Source organism: Elaeis guineensis, chromosome 5, assembly GCF_000442705.2.
Source record: "Elaeis guineensis isolate ETL-2024a chromosome 5, EG11, whole genome shotgun sequence".
Taxonomy (NCBI): Eukaryota; Viridiplantae; Streptophyta; class Magnoliopsida; order Arecales; family Arecaceae; genus Elaeis; species Elaeis guineensis.
In genome coordinates, this window is record NC_025997.2 from 20,298,084 (window position 1) to 20,311,282 (window position 13,199).

The window sequence follows — 13,199 nt, forward strand, 5'->3', positions numbered from 1 at the left end:
TTGGTTAATTTCATCTCTGAATCTTTTTTGACCTACATCACTCATTATTTGCTCGTTCAGGTTCATATTCGCATCAACATGTAAGTGATAAAGACTGTCAATTAAAAGATCTCGTACAACCAATTTATTTCGTAAATAAATGAACAAAAGTCTTTATTAAAACAAATTTCAAAACTTTTCTGTGCTAGTACAGACACGAAAATTAAATTCTGACTAGCTACAGGAAACAACCTTTCAAATCTAATCTAACACCAGACGGTAATCGAAGAGGGTAAGTGCCAACGGCCTCTGTAACAACTTTTGTTCCCTTGCCGATCCGAAGGATCATGTCATCTTCCCTCAATCTTCTACTTTCTATCAGACCCTATATTGAGGTACATATATGAGTACTCGAGCCAGAGTCCAATATCCAACTAGAAGTAGAAGAAATCGTAAGGTTAGATTTTATTACGAGCATACCTTCGGAAGGTTTATCATTTTTTTAATCTTTAGGCTCTTCAGGTATTTTGGACTGTTCCTCCTATAGTGGCCTTCAGCATGACAGTGAAAATACTTTTCCCTTGCCTCAGCTGCTTTTGGACCATCCTTCTTCGGTTTGCTCTCTTGTTTTTGCTTCTTCGCGGATTTAATCTTCTTCTTTCCAGCAGACTTTCTTTTGGAAGAAAAAATCCACTCCACAGTGAGAACAGTGCCCTTGAACTCTTCAAGGTACCCTATGTGATGACCAACATGTTGACAAGTTCGGAAATAGTGCAGTCAATTTTGTTTATATGAAAATTCACAATGAATTGACTATATGAACTGATAAGAGATTGAAAGATTAGATTTATCTGCAATTTTTTTTGCATATCTAGCCCGAGCTTCCCAAGCTCCTTAATGTCTTTGATCACTGTCATACAGTGCTCATGGACAGACTGTCCCTTGCGCATTTTCAGATTGAAGTCTCTTGGACACTTCGAAGCGTGCAGTACGGCTCTGCTCACCATACAACTCTTATAGGTGAGTGATCATGGCTCGAGCAGTGGGCATATGCTCGTGCTGGCTTTGCAACTCGTTTGATATGGACGCCAGCACATAGCATTTGACCCGACTGTCTTTATCCGTCCACTTCTCAAAAGCAGCTCTTTGCTCAGCAGTAGGACGGTTTGGTAACACTACGGGATCCTGATCGAGAACATGGCTTAATTTTTTTAAGGTCAGGACAATTTTAAGGTTTCTGAGTCAGTCTTTGAAATTATTATCGATCAAACAATTGGTTTCAAGGATGCAGACTAGAGGATTTGAGATTGACATGATGGTTTAACTGCGAGAGTAGAGATTCAAGTTAGACTTTTGTACTTAATGTTTATATTTGCTTCTAGGAACTTTAAGATGCAAATAATGACTCTCATTAATTTATCGGATCCCTCCACTCGGGAAGAAAACGAAAATCCTAACGAGATAAAGAATTTTTAATGGGTGCTGCGGTCCCACCGATGACATGCACCTCACTTAATAGTTATTGGTAACATGCATACCGATGCGTAGGTAACTTTTTATCCAGATGCTTCATTAAGCATGTTGCAGCGACTTGTTCTCTAAGTCATGTGGGCTCACCTAACAGTTATTGTCCATACTTCGTAGTTAAGCCCGATCCATCGTTCACAAGCAGGTGCAAGGCCATCATTGGATCCCTCACCTAGCAGTTATTGGGCCCAACCCTATTCGTACCCTGGAGCAACTCTTTACTAATAGAGTGGTTGCATGTTTTCGATACAACTGAACCACTGTAACCAGTCGAGAACAATCAACGCTGGTAGCACGCCTGCACATCTACAACGGTGGAAGATCTATGAACTTAATATTTATGGGAAGGTTTAGATTTAGATCTCATCTACAGTCATCATATGATCGATCTAATAGGCATGGGTTAAACCAAACTGCTAAGCAACCTACTTCAAGACCAATCTTCCAAATTGGCCAAGTAGAGATCAGTAGGAGTCCCTCCGTTGCCTTCCTAAGACACCAATAAATTGGTCAGATCGGCTAACGGAACCAATTAAATAACCACATCTCATTAACTTGTCTTAGACACCAATAGGTCGATTGATCAGAATTGGTTAGCTCAAGCGATTCCCGCTCAAACCAACGAGTCAAATTAGGTCCTTAGGTTAATCGATTCTATATATGAGATTTAATCGATTTGATCAACAATAATTGTATGATTATTAACTTAATTGATCTAACCCTAATCAACACTTGACTTGGTTTGATCAATTATTTAATCGAATTAGATTCATATGACTCAAATCAAAAATCTTAAATAGACCTAATTAATGATTTTCTCATGATCAAAATCCTCATGCACAAATACAAATTTCTGATTCTAAAATCATATTTCAGATCGAAATTCATTGCATGAAAGTAAGTTTTAAAACACGAAAATAATTTTTAGATTTTAACACACAAATATCATATATATGCATGTAAAATCAGATCTAAACAAAATTTCAAATCTAAGTATGATTTCATATATCTCATATACTAATCATGGATCAGATTAAAAGCAAATTTATGATCTAAATATGCAATCATATATCACATATATGAATCAAAATTCAAATCATATAAAAATTTCAAGTTTTATGCATGCATCTATGTATCACATGAACATGAACTAGAACTCTTTCTAGATCAAAATTCAGATCTATGCATGTAATTACATATCAACAATATGTTCTAAAATTAAATCCAAAATCAAATTTCAGATTTGAAGATCCATCTATACATCTCATGTATCAAGAAAAAAATCTGATTTTGAAATCTTTTCAAAAACATGTATATCAAAATTCAGTATATGAAAATTCGTGGTTCTGATACCACTGTTAGAATTCGGGGTTTGGTGTATGCATATGTGTTTTAAAATTTTATTTTCTAAACACCACAGCGGAGAACAAGATCAAAACACTTTTAATCTGAATTATGCATGCATGAAAACATAAAACCACGTGGATCTATCTCATATGCTGAAATTGATATATACTGAAATTCAGATTGTGATCAAATCACATACCTGTTTTGCAATTTTTTTTTTCAAATCTGGATATGAAAGAGAAGAGGTTCTCTCTTAGCCGCACAAGTATCCGGCCTCTATGAGTATGCACTCGGGATCAGCCTGGAACAGTCCTCTTTAATCTGAATTTTTATTCTCCAAAATTCAGCTTGCTGAATCTGAACAAAGTCTGGATCGCGATCAACGCTTGATCTCTTTCTTTGATCTTTTTCTTCTCCTCTTCTCTAGAGTTTCTCCCCTTGCTATGTGCTGCTACCAGATGCTAGAAACTAGCAAGGAAGAGGCACCCAATAGCCTTTGGACGTGAGACTCCTTGGGATGAACGTCCCGAGAGAAAGGAGGTGTGGGACGCCCAAGGGAAGAGGAAGGGAGAGGAAGAGAGGGTGTGGGACTTCTCTTTTGGCGTGTGGGGTTACTGGTTTGGATGCTTTAGGGATCTTAAGGGAGGTCCCTTTAAATAGGCACAAGGATTGAATTTTGTTCAATCACATAATACAAGTCCTACTTGCATTGGATTTTCTACTAACTTAAGTTATTCAATTTACTTTAGAAGATCCTTTAGGTGCCAACAATTGGAGTTCTTGCACCTATAATTAGACACCCTAAAATACACTCAAGAGACGCCTCATAAGAGAACTAAAAGCTCTCTAATCAATGGACACGTCCAACTTGATCAAATCAAGGTGGCGCCCAAGAATAACTATCAAGAAAATTAAATAGGGACTTGCACCCTTAATTTATATGATCCATAACCTTAGACACCCAACAATTGGAGTCTCATGAATCTTATTCATGTTAGTTATTAGCAGGTAATTAAGTTAGAATTATCTTATTAAATAAGTAATTCCAACGGAAAGAGAAATTGGGTTCAACCATATGCTAGTAAGGTTATCATGAACCTAATGGGTTTCTCTAAATCCAATTGACACTTCATAAGCTCAATTACTTATTTCAGGCCTAATTTTTTTGTTGTGTGATCTCATGAATTTAATTCTATCTGGTAGTGAGATATACAATGATCTCTTATTATTGTATCATTGAAACTCTTTTCAATGGGTTGAAACAATTTCACTCTCATTAAGGATTGTCGATCCGGAACAATCCTAGTGAGCTCTCACAATCCACCAGTGACACCTAGCAGTATGTAGTGGCAACCTAATAGAATTGAAATGAACCTTTAGGTGTAGTTAACGTGTGATTCAGTCTCTTTATCATGAGTCTCAACTAGATGACAGGTCATGGATAAATCGTCAAACTTTAATATCAGTCATATGATAGATTCGATTAGCTCAAGTCCAGTTGTGACTTCTATGAAAATTCTTTTTCATCAATCACACTGCTGTGGTCACAAATTCATGGACTTAGCCTTTCAAATCTCATAGGACTACTCCTATCTATCAAGGTCGATAGATCCTATCTTGATGCGCACCCCACTCCTACAGTGGACCAACTGTCGCCAACATCCACTACAAGGACTCATTGAGATCCATGTTTATGTGTCAGTTAAACTCCAGCAGCCTCACTGCGAGCAGCAGTACCATCTCAAGTCGAAGTATCAGTCACACAACTACAGCATCGAGATAATCACTGACGATCGAATAGAAATCCAAATGATCTCTCGTATGATCACGCTCAGTACTAGTTGTTTTCTAACAACTACCCGCACTTTTCTTGTGTCTCTACACAGTAGACCAGAGACTCATCTATTCCGAAGAAAGCGATTTGTGCGCCAGTCTATCCGGATCAATCACCGTCTTCATGATGATCCTATGATCGAGAGCATTTAGGAATTAAATACATATCTCTGATTCTCAACATTTTGAGAATATGTATCGAAACTAATTCTATGGACGATTCAAGGACACATCACACTTGAATGAAAAAGAAATTGTCCTTTAATTGATCATATCAATATATTAAGTACAAAATTATGTCCTAGAATTATTACAATGTGTCAGCCATATTGACTTTTAGGACATACATCTAACAGTAAGATGACTTCTGATTCTTTATTTAGAAGCTACAACTTAAAGTGTCGTGTTTTAGTCGTTTGAGTATGATATCAGGGAAATATGTTTGATGGGATTTATTTATTTGGATTTATTGCTTAATAAATTTTTTCCTTTGGGGAAAAAAGTGTCCTTATGCATGATGCTCCCGCAGTTGTGGGGTTTGATGAGGGTCAGATACACACACCTTAGGCCTGCATGTGGAGAGCCTATTTCCATGTTTCAAGCCTATGATACCTAGTTCACTATGGAGCAATTTACCATTGCACCAAGGCCTGCTGTCTAAATTTTTTCCTTGGAAGATATCATTAGAACTTGATAGTGATCTTCCAGGGTATAACATCCAAGAGCTATCCATATTTTCCATATTTTTTGTTTAGGCTGAATGGTCTTCATTATAATTGAATATTTAATTTTGGTGGCTTTTCAGAATTTCATGAGTTTTATAAAATACTAGTGAGACCTCATGTGCAAATGCACATAGGGTGCAAAAATATGATTATGAAATAATTTAGATTTATGATAACATTAGGAATGCAAATAATTTCTAGTTTTTTTAACAGACCGTGCATCCATTTGGAGAAGCTAGCTTGGTTTAGATCGAGGAAGAATCTGACTGAACCATTCTATTCAGTGTACTAGATCTCAATCTTCAGCATATAGGTTTCTCTTCATTTAGGTTTCTATGCAAGCATCTTGTATCATTTTTCCTACAAGTACTCATTTCTGTGCCACCTGGCTTTTTGGTGTTACATGTATCAAGCGAGAATTGCATTTTCTTATGCCAAAAGGACCTGGTCCAGCTGGTTGGCACCCTCCCTTCTTGGGGAATGGTGCAGGTTCAATCTAGTGGTTGCATCTTGCCACCATACTTCTCAGAGAAAAAAATAATTACATTCACTTGAACAGAGATTTGTGTGGAAGTTTGCTCCATACTCCCTATTACCCTTGAAGAAGCTAATCCACTGGGAGTTTCTCAATGCCCACATAGGACTTATTATCAGAGATTACATTCTCCTATTGGAATTTGGAACCACATTGAAAATCCCAATAATGGAGACTTAAAATCTAATTTTTATGTTATAAAAAATAAACTAATTTATAGTAGTAAATTAGTAATTATTATAATTATTATTATCACAACAATATATAAACTGGTGAAACATTGGTAACTTCATAAAAATTTGGAGCAGTAGTTCTAAGCCAGTTATAGCTCTAAAGTCTATGGTATAAAAATTTGAAGAAGCAATATTTCTAAGTGAGTCATAGCTCTAAAATCTATATGTTCATTTAACTTTAACATAAGTTCCTTGGACTAGGGACTCAAAACCACTCATGACTTTTGAAAACCATCTTTTCTTTCACAGATATCTTTAAGTGTTTACCTTTGCAGATTTTAAATTTTAAAGCCTTAAACACCCCCTAGACTTGTAGCTAAACAGTAAAGATAACCATTCATTTTTTCACATTGACATCCTTCTTAATCAGAGCCATTCATTACCTCATGTGTTTCTAAGTATCTTTAAATCAAATGATGATGGTGTCTCATGTGCATACTGCATATGCACAAACAACAAACCAACCAGAGCTATTTTTATGGACATGTGTCCAACTTCAAATTCCATGGTTTTAGAGGACTGGCAAACATCACGCTCATCAACATGCCCTAAGTGAGTGCTACTAAGATGATGATCATATATCTTTTAATTGAGCCCCATAATGGATCTATCTTTTTTTATTCCAGTATTACTGCAGATGTCCTTGCTGGCCAACTAATGTACCTTGTCCAGTAGGATTAAAACTATTAAGTTGTCTATTGCTCCTCTTGTCCTTTGTATGTGTGAAAGGGAGAGAGTGGGAGAGAATGACCAAAGCTCCAAGCATGGGAAATAACTTGTTTCTTTATGTTGTACGAGGGCTGTTACTTTAGCATAATAGGAGTGGATGTAAGAGAACACGTGTATAAAAGAATCCTCATTGTGTTGGATGCTATCTCATGAGAAGCAAGAGTGCACTGGAAACAGGAGTTTTCTGAGTTGGTTGACACCCCTCCCTCTCTGCATCAGATTCATTTAACCCAAAACTTTCCATGGGTAACAAATATAGTCTCACATTTTTACGGTGGGATTTGTGCTGAAGGACCTGTACATGGCACTTGGATTTTTTCACAAAGTTGGCCTGGCTTGGGAGTCCCAATTAATTGAAATTTTAAAGTATGTCAAATTTGCATGAATGGTTGAGATGCTTTAAACTAAATCTAAGGGCTACAAATCCCTATCAGCAGGAAACTATTTGTACTTTTATATACTAGTAAGATTTGCTATTTGTTCCCTACTTGATTTTGCCACATCTTCCATGTAGTTGTACATACGAGATCTTGCATTTTCCATTAATGTATTCTAGATTTTCGATTCTCCATCCTTATTAAAAAAATTGACAAAATTCACACATTGAATCAATATATTAAAATGGCTTCAGTACCTGAATTTTAAGTAAATATTGGCTTCCATATAAAGATATAAGCACTGCCAACTCCCTTGCTTCCAGCAACAGCACACTATTATTGAAACATGCAAATGGCTGTGCCTCTACTTTTGGATGGCTGTATTGTTTGATGGTGGTCTTGCAAGACTTGGCTGCAAGGTTTGCTGAATTGGTATTGGGGCTTGTACCGGCCGATGGCTAGTTCATTACGGTATAGGTTCATACCATGCCATTTTGGAATGTACGAAACAAGAAGAGCTGGAGAGGTAAGGGGAGTGGAAGAAGGAGAGAGAGGGAGGGAGGGAGAGAGAGGTTCAAGTCATCGTGGGGGAGCTTCGATAGCCTCAGATCATGCAACGAGGATTGAGAGAGAGGGGGGAAGGGGCCGGGAGAGAGGTTTGAGATGTCACAAGGGAGTGCCGAGAGCTCCGTATCTGGCAATGGGAACTGACAGAAGGGGGAGAGAGGGGGCAAGAGAGAGACTTACCTAGCCTGGGACCTTGTCCTTGTCATTGTACAGTGCTGTTGTTAACTCGATGTGGACGGAGGGCTTTGGTGATTAGGCTTTCGAAACTGAGTGAGAGGAAGAGCTTCAAATGGGATAGGACGAAGCTTTGTATGCCGTACCAATGCATGAACTGTGCTAATAACCAACCGATCCGATTTGGCGTGCCCCAAACTGGCTGGTTCTGCATAGTTTGGCTAACCTTGCTTGGTTGCTTCTTCTTCTGTTGTGTGTGAGAGAGAGAGAGAACCACCTACACTATAATCACCTAGAAGCCCATGTTTGGAAATATACATCTAAGACTTGAACCTAGATCCTCTGGTTGTTAAATAGAGGGATATGACCACTGAGGCAAGTCCCTCTTCATCTTGGTCGCTTTTTAGTATAACCCTAAATCAACTGATTTCCATTTAAATGGAGCTATTACTTTGAAAAAATTTTCCAAAATAAACCACAGATGCTTTGGCCAGTGATATCCATCAAATGTGATTTGCTTAGATGAATTATGGGACCTTGGAGGTTAGGTAGTTCTTAGGTGGGATCAAGAGTTCAAAACTTCAAATGCATAGGTTTTGGCGATTGAGTATAAATAAATTAATATATAGAAGTGTCTGGTCCAATACTTATCAATTATGATGTAAAGTCACTAATTCTTTATTCCTCCCATAGTTTTTGGAGCAGGATTGACAACTATGTATTATAATAAAAACTGGAAGTGAATCATATCATTGTCAAAATGCTGAGGTGGGGTCAGTCTTTTGTAGATGATGGTTAGCTATTTCTTTATCATGTGAGGCTGTCCTATCTGGTTCCTGAAAGAGATTGACATTTATACTTAATGGGGATGAAAACATATTTTGGGCCACAGTAATAGAAATGATAACATGTTATTGCTTTAGAAGAAGACAGTTGCATGAAAAATAGGAGGATTATTTGTTTTTTTAAGTTCTTAACATCACATATAAACCATGTTCAACACAGTTCTGATAAAACCTTTGTTTCTTCATTGCTCATCATTCTAGTATGTTCATGTGGTGTGGCCTTGTGAATTATGTGGCAACCATGAGACTGGAGAAATATGTGCGGTGTGGAGATTGGAGTGCAGTCACAGTTTTGAGTTCCTTGTATCTCAAGTGGTGCAGTTCCACAGGATAAGGCTTCCGCTAGGGGATATGAGGCTTTCGTTCGATACAAAAGATTCATATTTCAGGATTGATCAATATATGCTCATGATATGAAACTTTTTGACTAGTATATGTGTATCAGCCTAATGATCATTTAAGTTCAATTACTTCTAGCCTTAAAAGTTTGACCTTAATGTTTTAAGGCATACCAATTTATGAATTAACAATATCTTTTTGTTGACTCTTTGAATTATTCATGTGCATGTTCAGCACTATATTAAAATTATTTCATTTTTAGCAGACTGGGTTTATCCTATCTCTACATGGTCATCCAGAATTTAGATATGCTCCATCAAACTTTGCATATGTTGTATGATTGGCTTTCAACCTGGCATTAGCCCTCAGAAATTTGTGCTGACTTTTTGGTCAAGGCAACTTTTGGAAGAGAGAGCAGCCCTTAGTGAAACCTGGAAGGCTAGTTCATGGATAGAGAAACTTTAAATATTGCTTATTTAAATCTCAAGCAGCCAGTAAGATTTCCCTAGGTTTGAAAAGTTCCTAGAGCAAGAAGTTAGAAGACAAGGGTTTATATAGGACTCTACATCATTATGTGTGTCACTAATCATAAGCTAGACATAAATTAAACTACCATCATGTGATGCTATAATTGAATCATATGGACAAGAGTGCTAGGAACATTATAAATAAAAGCATGAATTTGTCTGTCACTGAATTGGCTTCTTGATCTATCTTATACCTCAACTTAAATACTTCAGCAGTCAAAGCAATTTTCAAAATATAGATAAATTGTGCAGATGACTTGCTAGAGATAATGCATGTTTTTTGGTTCTTCTAACATTTATGTAAATATGAATTTCAGTTCTTCTGTACCTAATTGAAGCAAGTTCCTTCAACTCATTGGAATTAAAGAAGGGACTGTTTCTTCTTTAATCTTTAAGATACTATTCCGTTTTGCCCTTTCAGAACAGGCACTATGTGGCCAATACTGATGTGAATTTCCATGTTAATTGGTGTTATAATCATCATTCTTTACATCTGTGGTTTTGCTCTCCAAAAAGATCGAATAAATATCTCATGTAAAATTAAGGGAAACATCAGTGGTAGGTAAAGGTGATCCTCAAATTAGTGGGCACTCCCCACAAATTTGTATGGCATGCTGAGCTCAATCAGATTTAGAACTTTTGGAGATGCACAAATCAAAATTGTCAGAGTTTGAGTTTTCTAATTGTTATTCTAGCAGTTATGACTATACATGCTGATAACGTTTCTTTTCTTCTCCTTGCTAAGAAAAAGGTGGCTCAGTGCATGCGGCTCCTGCTATTGTAGGGTCTAGAGAGGGCAGATGTACGAAGCCTTGCCCCTCTGTGTGGAGAGGCTGTTTTCATGTTTTGTACCTAAGACCTCCAAGTCACATGGAACAATCTCACCGTTGCGCCAAGGCTCACCGTCGTTTCTTCTCCTTGCTAAATTTTCTTATAAATTCTTTTAGATCATCCATAATTTGATTTTCATTTACTCAGCTGTTGTCTCCTTTCATGTTGGATTTCTTTATTGGTCCCATATGATGCAGCGCCTGAGGACATTTCTTCTGGGGCTCATTATTTGGATCTGAAGAAACTGATTAGGGATGATATCATATGGGTTGACAATGTTGATTGGCTCTTAACTGCTACAATCTATATCGAGGGATGTGAAATTATTGGAATAGATTGTGAATGGAAACCTAATTATGAGAGAGGCAGCGGACCAAACAAGGTAACCAGTCGATTAATAGGAACTTCTGCACTGCAGTTTCAGTTATTTCTTGACCAGAACCATTACTTATCAATCTTGTGTGCCTGTGTCTGGGTGTTCTGTGTTTGAAAGTAATAGTGCATGATGAAATGTTATGTTGAATAAATATTACAAATTTGGCTATGAAAGAATTTTCCATAAATAACTTTTTGCTTACAAGTTCTTTTCCACTTCATATTGTGAAATAAATCCTTGACAGACTGCTGACTGCTTTGAACTGTATCTAGAATGATTGTTGATATGGATAGTAAATAGAAACCTAATTATTAAAAAGTTAGCAAGAAAAATTGGTGACTGAATATTTACTATAAATATGTTATCTTTAAGTTTAAATTATTTCTTGATTAACAGATTATCAGTATATGCAAATATCTTTTCTATTTATGAGATTTCAATAGTGTGTGATCCACTATTATGCTTGAGGATATCTGTATATTTAACTAAAATTTTCCATAATAACTTAGTGTGTTTTTGGTGTTGTGTCTGCTTTTTAAATAGTCATTCTCAATGTTCACATTCATTTAAGTTCTTAAATAAAAGTACTTTACAGTATATTTGTCATTTCGCTGTCACATACCATAGAACCACATTAGTGAATGGATTTACCATATTTGAAGGACAAGAAGTAATCTCATGAAAGAGGCTCGAAGCTAATTGTTCTATCATCTCCTAGAAGCTAATTTGTTAGCAGCCAGAAGACCACTAGATAATTAACTTAAGAGGCTTCCAAGGTGATGGAATTGTTATCTTTCATGAGGCATTTATACACCAGCAACATATGCCTTGCATAGAAATAAATAGTACTATGATGCCTAATCTCCTAGTCCTAGATTTATTTGTATTAGTTAATGAAATTTGTCTGCTAATGTTAAGCAACTTGTGTATCAGGTATCTATCATGCAGATTGCTTCGGAAGATCGAGTGTTCATCTTTGATTTAATAAAGTTATATGAAGATGAACTAGAAGTGTTAGGCAGTTGCTTTTAGCGCATTTTGTGCTCTTCAAATGTTCTAAAGCTTGGTATACATTTATCAGAAAAAATAATAGTCATATCTCTGCTTTTCTATAAAGACAGAAGAATGACATAATCTCTTTTGATTGTACTTCTTGCAACATGTAGGCTATAACTTTCAATGCGATCTCAATCAGTTGTCATATTCTTATGGAGGACTTGGAGTGTTTTGATTCCTATGTCAAACTTCTCGATGTTCAAAAGCTGTTCAAGGAGCCTAACGGTGGTCTATCTGGGTTAGCAAAGGTATTTTGATGATTTATAGTATGGCATCCTCCTTGATGATACGTCTGTGTCTTTGTTTCATTATTGAACTGGTGTTTGTTCTGGTTGAACTTTGTGTAGCAGTTGCTGTTATATTTTTCATTACACTAAGATGATGAGCTACTGAACATTTTGTGCTGTGAGCAGAAAATATTAGGAGCTGGTTTGAATAAAACAAGATGTAACAGCAATTGGGAACAACGACCTTTAAGTGAGAATCAGGTCTCTCTCTGTGTGCGCGCGCGTGCACCTGCACACACCCACGCACACACTTGTCTGCATGCATGTGTATATGCATTTGGATGTTTTCAACTCCCTCGAGGAACCCAAAAAAAAGAAAATCCTATCATACATGTTTTTAAGAAGGGGATACAGTGTGCAGGTGCAGATGCATAAGAGGACACCGATGCAGTTGGTATTTTTATAAATATTGAGAAAATAAATAAAATTTACAAATAGATAAAAACAAGTTAAGGATTGAAAAAAAAAAAAAGCAGATAGAAACTCAAAAGATGCCATAATATCTCTTTGAAATTATAAAATCACATCCAAGATGTTAGTGTCAGAAGCATTGTGCTTGTATTCAAAGCATATAAAAAATTCAGTTTGCTGCTCTACATGTCAATATACGGTGTTTGAACATTTATTTAGATGCAATATCTGAATGTAAACTTAAACAAGAGCAGTTGTTTAATTATTTTGTAAATATTAGACATCAACTAGGTTAAAAATGGTGACTAATCCGAACACAAACTTGGATATGTACATGCAGAAAGAGTATGCTGCTCTTGATGCTGCTGTCCTGGTTCATATATTCCATCATGTCTGTAACCAGTGTCATTGTGGTGCTATCAAGGAGAGATGCAAAATTGAATGGAAATCTCACATTGTAAGTAGTAAATGCAATGCAGCAAGTTCCAAAACCCAGTTTTT

General features: G+C 36.6%; 1 non-coding gene across 1 annotated transcript in view; it reads left to right on the forward strand.

Moving 5' to 3' along the window:
- Positions 1–12,999, forward strand: part of LOC105036977 (uncharacterized) — a 51,881-nt gene extending 38,882 nt beyond the window's left edge. The window contains exons 6-9 of the transcript XR_012141424.1: positions 10,766–10,950; positions 11,878–12,010; positions 12,111–12,248; positions 12,414–12,999. This is a non-coding gene — a transcript (uncharacterized protein). The remainder of the gene's footprint in view (positions 1–10,765; positions 10,951–11,877; positions 12,011–12,110; positions 12,249–12,413) is intronic.
- Positions 13,000–13,199: the final 200 nt, after the last annotated feature.